This window comes from Tupaia chinensis, unplaced genomic scaffold, assembly GCF_000334495.1.
Source record: "Tupaia chinensis unplaced genomic scaffold, TupChi_1.0 Scaffold000217_1, whole genome shotgun sequence".
In the NCBI taxonomy this organism is placed as follows: domain Eukaryota; kingdom Metazoa; phylum Chordata; class Mammalia; order Scandentia; family Tupaiidae; genus Tupaia; species Tupaia belangeri.
The window spans coordinates 5,005,452-5,011,790 of NW_006159692.1; the positions used below are offsets into that span (position 1 = coordinate 5,005,452).

The window sequence follows — 6,339 nt, forward strand, 5'->3', positions numbered from 1 at the left end:
ACCTCCCACCCCCCCTGCCAGTCCCCAGAACTCTACAATTTTAATGTAATCACACATGCAGCAAACGTTAGTTGATTTGATCATTAAGTGTCAATGATTCCTGACCATACTGGGCTACCCTGCCCGGGTCTAGAGCAAAAGCTGCACCCTGGGTGTGTGGGTAGGTGAGCGGGAGGTGCGGACTCTGCTCCGGATGGGACAGGCCTCTCTTTGTGGGGGATCCTGTCAGAGACATCAGCACAGATCTAGGCTTTTGCGGGACCTCAGGACTACAGGGCCAATGGCTGTTTCAACATGGAATAGGGTGTCTGAGACCAGGATGGCCATCACCATCCTGAGGGCACCTGCATGCTCTGGGTCCAAGAGTCTTTTATGCTAGAATGCTATGGAAGCTTCTTTTCTTTCATGGACCATTTAGGGACACCAAACTAGAGGCCTGGCCTTATCTTGTTTACTTTGGACCTGGAGGGGAGATTTGAACTTGGTTCTCAGTTTCAGCTGGTCCTGCAAGATCCTGTCTGGTAGCCAGAAGAAAGCCTATCTGAAAGGGGCCAGTCTGAAGGGGCACGTGGAGTCCCTGAGGAGAAAGCCATTAGGGGCAGGAGCTGGGCAGAGGGGGGCAGGAGCTGGGCAGAGGCTGTCAGGTCAAACAGCGGGGCTAACAGGGTCAAGGTTTCCAGGTGCGCATGGGCTCCTTTTCCATACCTGCTCTCTGGATTCCTTCCCCAAAGAAAATGGTGGGATGCTAAGGTAAGAATTGTCACTCAGAGCCCAGCACCTCTGCTGCGGGAACCCCAGGACATAGGAAGTCCCTGGAGACGGGTGGTCTGCAGAGGGAGGGGCAGCTCCGCCAGCCGCTGTAGGAGGCAGAGTGGTAGCAGCCAACGTGTCTGTGGGGCAGAGCGACCTGGGTGAGAGGCTGATGGCCGCCTGGTACATGGCCAGGTCCTGACTGTGAGCTTTGCCTCGGCTTCAAGGGCGTAAAATAGCACTCGCCTCCTACGTGGCCAGCAGCTAGCACAGGGCCCAGCTTACAGCAGGTGCTTAGTAGCGGCTAGCCCTTAACTGACTGTGGTCCTGCAGATGCGATTCCTCAAGGGGTGGCTGGGAACGAAATCCTGAGAAAAGGCTGAACAGTTCAGGGTATCGCTGTGACTGTGACCATCGTGCTCACGTGGTGGGTTAGAATGGAACCTCCGGGAAGGTGCACAGATCTGCCTCTGCCAGCTCCTTCGTCAACTCCTTGGTTCCCATGGCTTCTGAGCCTGGGGGTGGGCCCAGACAAGACACTGATTTATATAAAGTTCATGACTGATTTGTCCGTATCAAACCAATGGCTTGATAAAATAGCCTAATCTTGGATGATGATGGAGGAAGAGTATTTCTTTGTGTGTGTGTGTGTGTGTGTGTGTGTGTGTGTGTGTGTAAGAGAGATTTTTGCTATAGGATATCCGTGGTTGCTAGAGAGACAGAAAGTAAGAAATCACCCCCCCCCCAGGGGGGATGGCCATGCCACAACCCCTTCTCCTCCATTCTCTTCTCAGGATCTTGGGCATGCATGCACACATGCCTGGTGTGACTTTTAAGCTGCTGGGTCTGGGACTCGAACCATTGTTGATCATGTAGGAGTTCAACAAAATAACCATTACACCATCTGCTAGTTCCAGGGAAGAATATTTCTTAAAAAGTCCTTTCTTCTCTTGGGATTTTGGGCACACACACAAACACACATGCACCCAGCGTGTTTTTCAAGCCAGTGAGTCCAGGACTTGAACTGCACAGTTGGTCATGTGGGATCCAACTGCCTTAATGACCATGCCACTGGCTGGCCCATTTTCCAGAATTCTTTACTTATACCCACTGGTCATTTGTCCACTCGTATTTTTCCAATAATGCACGTACCTCTGCTGCTCTTACTGCGTTGTAAATTCTTTGAGAGAGCGCATGCGCGCGCGTGTGTGTCTCTGTCATCATGTGATTCACCATGGGGCTGCACAATGCTTATGAAAACTAACTCGTCCCCAATTTGCAGATGAGGATGCTGAGGCTTAGAAAGAGCCTTGTTCTACTCAAGGCCTACAGCTGGCGGGTGAGGAACTCAGATCAGGCAGTGTAGGGTCTCTGCTTCTCCCCCTGCACGCTGCTGATGTTCATGATAGAAACTTAAATGTTTCGCGGTTGGCTTCATGGACTTTGCTCTGAATATTCTCTGTGATACTTATTCCCACTATTTGGGAATGACAGGCCATTTTCCCTTCTGGAAAAACTGTGCCAAAGGACTGCCCAAATTAGCATCTTCTTGGATTGCCTGGCGTGCTGAAAAGCACCAACAGAAACAACCGGAGTGTCCCAGAGACCACACTGCCTTATCCTCGGCGCAGACCAGCCCCTCGGGGACTGCTACGATAGATCTATGAGTGAGATCTCCCGTTATCAGCCCTCCGGTTTGAGGGATTTTGAAGAAGGTTGGTTGTGATTGGCAGTTGAGAGGCGTTTCTGCTACTTCCCAGTTAACATTGTGGTCCCTCCTGCTGGGTAACTTATCCTGGATCATTAACGTATAGGGTCGATTCACGGTTTATGAAAAAGTTCTAGTAACTCCGTTTTCCTTTTCTGTTAAAGTCATTGAATCGAATTACATTCTCATTGAAGCTCTTCTAAAAATCCATTAATGAAAATGGTATCCATCTAGATTTCAATATTTATTGGGCCAAGAGGAGAAATGATGATAGTCCCTAATGAAAATCCATCCAAATGGCTTCTGAACCGTGTCTTGTAAATAGTGTATCAGACCAGCCACGCTCACCCTCTCATCTGCTTTTTTGGCAGTAAATTTGGTCAGCTGAGACCAAGCTACCGTGTAAGGAACAGATTAAACTAACATCCATCAAGGTGAAAGATAATTATTACTTGTGTCAGACAACACCTGCTTTTAGCATTCCTCAACTTCGTTAAACTGGAGACGGGCTAAACTTTCCACTGAATTTTCCATCTGACAGTTGCTCCGGGCAGGGTGTCTACAGAACACCCTTGCTCTGTTTACATTTTTGAGGCCGATTAGAAATGTCATCTGTGAAATATAACCTGAGATCTCGAACTGTAATACATTCACATGTATAAACACAGGGGCTGACTGGAAGTCGAACTGAAGGAAAAGGCAACCCCTTAGCAGAAATCTTTCATCGGACATCTTTTATGATGTTAAACACGCAGATCGTCCGCAGATATTCTTCACAAATCACGCTTGTGCCGATCACTCGGCACTTTGTAGTTCAGGACTATTCATCATTTCTCAACAGCGTATGGTATTTTCCTACAACAGAGAGCCGAAAGTCAGGTGTCACTTGGAATATGTGAGTACTTAGTCTCCTTTTCATAGTCCTGACTCCATGCCTACCATGACATTTTTACCTGGGAAAGGAATCTCTGACCTTGGGCAACAATCTGAAACCAAATGTTTTCTTAAGTGACAAGTCACCCCAGCATGGCTACCGCAGACAAGCCAATGCCTCCAGAAAAAAAGCCAATGTCATGGCCAAGTACACGGCTTGAGTTGTCCCTGGATGGAAGACAGGAGAACAAAAAGTAGAGAGAAGATCCAGTGTGCTTGTAGCTGTTTCAGCTGGGGTGCATTTTTGTACATGTCCAGGGGAAAAAAAAAAGGGAGAACACATTGGCTCCCCTTTCTGGGGGAGGGCAGTGGGCTCTGCAGCTTTTGTGGGCACTAATCTTCCCCTCGACGTCTGTGTTGACTTCCAGCGCTATTTCTTTCTTTAAAAATGAATTACTGGGACCAGCAGTTGGTGTAATGGCTATGTTGCTGGACTCCCATGTGGTCAACCACAGTTCGAGTCCTGGACCTGGCAGCTTAAACTGAGGCCTGGCACATGTGCGTGCGTGCCCAAGATCCTGCGAAGAGAATGGAGGAGATGGGATTGCAGCATGGCCATCCCTCCTGGGGAGTGATTTCTCACTTTCTGTCTCTTTGTCTCTCTCTGTCTTTCTGGTGAACGCATGCACCATATAGCAAAAACCTCTCCAAAAAAATTTAATTTTATTATTATTATTATTAATTTCCAATTTTGCTACAAGATATGCATGCTTACCAGAGAGAGATGGTGAGGGAAAGTGAGAAAACAAGCCACCAGGTCCGTGACTTGAACCATCATCATCCATGTGGGAGTTTAGCACCTTAACTACTATACCACCTACTGGCCCTGCTATTTCTTTCTTTTTTATTTTTTAGAGAGAGATTTGTGCTACAGGGCATGTGTGCTTGCCAGGGAGAGAGAGAGACAGAAAGTGAAAAATCATCCCCCGAGGGGGAGACCACACCTCAATCTCTTCTCCTCCATTCTCCCCTCGGGATTTTGGGCACACACTTACATGCGCCCAGTGTGAGTTTTAAGTCACTGGGTCTGGCACTCGAACTGCGGTCGACCATGTGGGAATCCAGTGACATAACCATTGTGCCATCTGCTGGTCCCTGGCCCTGCTATTTTTTTAAATGTGCTCTAAATACAGGCTCCTATCCAGCTGAAAGTGGAGGGAAGGAGACTTGAGGTGTTCCTTTAATACAGGTGTCAATGTTAAAAGGCATTTAGAATTAATTCTCAGGATTACAGTGACGAATATATACATATGTATATTTGAAATCTTTCCCACAGTCATCTTCAACCTCTCATCTTCTGCATTCCCTCAGGCTCCAAGTTCTCCCGTGGTACCTGAATCTGGTCCCCCTTTTTGTCCCTCACCTCCCAGCCACCCCTTTTGTTCAGCCCTTGGTAACCCCTGACTGGACTGTGGTGGTAGCTATCTCTTCCCCCTCATCAACCCAGCCCGCTCCCATCTCAGTCTGTTTCCTGTGTTCTAACAGTCATTTGTCCCAAACATAGACAGGTCGCATTCCTGTTAAAAACATTTCATCTCTCTCTCTTTGTTTCTCAATTGCCAGAGCTGCATGTGCATTCTCCAGAGACAGAGAGACAGAGAGGAGGGAGAAAGTACCCCTGCCCCCTGTGGTACATGACTACGCTGCAGTGCCTTCTCTTCCATTGTCCCATCCCGTCAGGATTTTCAGCACACAGACACATGTGCCTGGCATGTTTTTCAAGCCACCAGGACCAGAATTCGAACCATGGTCAGCCACGTAGAATCTGATTCCCTTTCTCACTAGCCTGCTAGACTGACCCCCAAAATGTAAAACGTCTAATATCTTGATGACAGGTGCCTGGAATTTTCATCTCTTATTGTGGCCTTCAAGATACCTTTTGTAATCTGGCCCTGATTTTTTTAAAGAGAGTTTCTTTTTTTTTCTTTTTTTTTTTCTTCTATAGGGCTCACGCACTTGCCAGACAGAGAGAGAGAGAGAAGCAAGAAATCATCCCCCATCCCCAGGGGTATGGTCACGCCCCAATCCCTTCTTCATTTTCCTCTTGGGATTTTGGGCATTCATGCACACGTGCCCAGTGTGAGTTTCAAGGCTCTGGGTTCAGGCCTCGAACTATGGTCAGCCATGTGAGAGTCCGGCGCCTTAAACACTATGTCACCTTCTGGTCCCTGGCCCTAATTTTTAAAATCAGCTGTCAGATAACTTTTTGCTGCAAGTAACAGAAACTGTGGTTCAAATAACAGGAAGATCTATTATCTCACAATTCAGAAAGCCCACCAGGAGGGAAGACTTCTGGTTGGTTGTTCCAAGGACTCAGTGATACCGATAAAAAGTCAAGTCACCTCTCTGGTCCAGTCTCGATTGTGTGTTGAATTCTTCCTCCAGCTGCATGGTAAAATGGTTGGAGGGGTTCCAGGCAGCACAGTCAGACCGAATAATATGTGGCTGAAGAAGAGAGGAGAAAACATTCCTCAGAGCTCCTTCCCCTGTGGACTTCCCGTCCTCTTCCATTGGCTGGAACTGGGCTCACACTCAGCCCTGCACCATCTGCAGGTGTGGGACAGGCCTTGGTCCCCTTCCCACCCGGGATGAGAAGTGATGCCAGCCTTCCTTGAGGCACGTGACTTCATGGGCTAAGAGCAGGGACCAGGACCAAACGGACTTTGCTAGGAAAGGAGAGGGAACCGATGCTGGGCAGGCAACCGGCAGCGTCAGTCACCAAGTTTTCTGTCACATGGAGAACCTTACTATTCCCCTGACCTGCCGTGTCCTGCCATGCTTTTCATGGCCTTTGCATTTGTTCTGGAGAATGTCTTGTTTCCCCACGGTTGTCTGAAAGCTCCTCTTCATCCTTAGTGACTGTATTAGTTCTTGTTGCTGCTACAACAAATTACCACAAACTTAGTGGCTTATACAACACAAATTTTGGCCAGCAGTGGTGGCACAGC

The 6,339-nt window shown here is 48.2% G+C and overlaps 1 pseudogene; it reads right to left on the reverse strand.

Moving 5' to 3' along the window:
• LOC102493921 (polyglutamine-binding protein 1 pseudogene) overlaps positions 1-939 on the reverse strand; it is a 15,796-nt pseudogene extending 14,857 nt beyond the window's left edge.
• Positions 940-6,339: the final 5,400 nt, after the last annotated feature.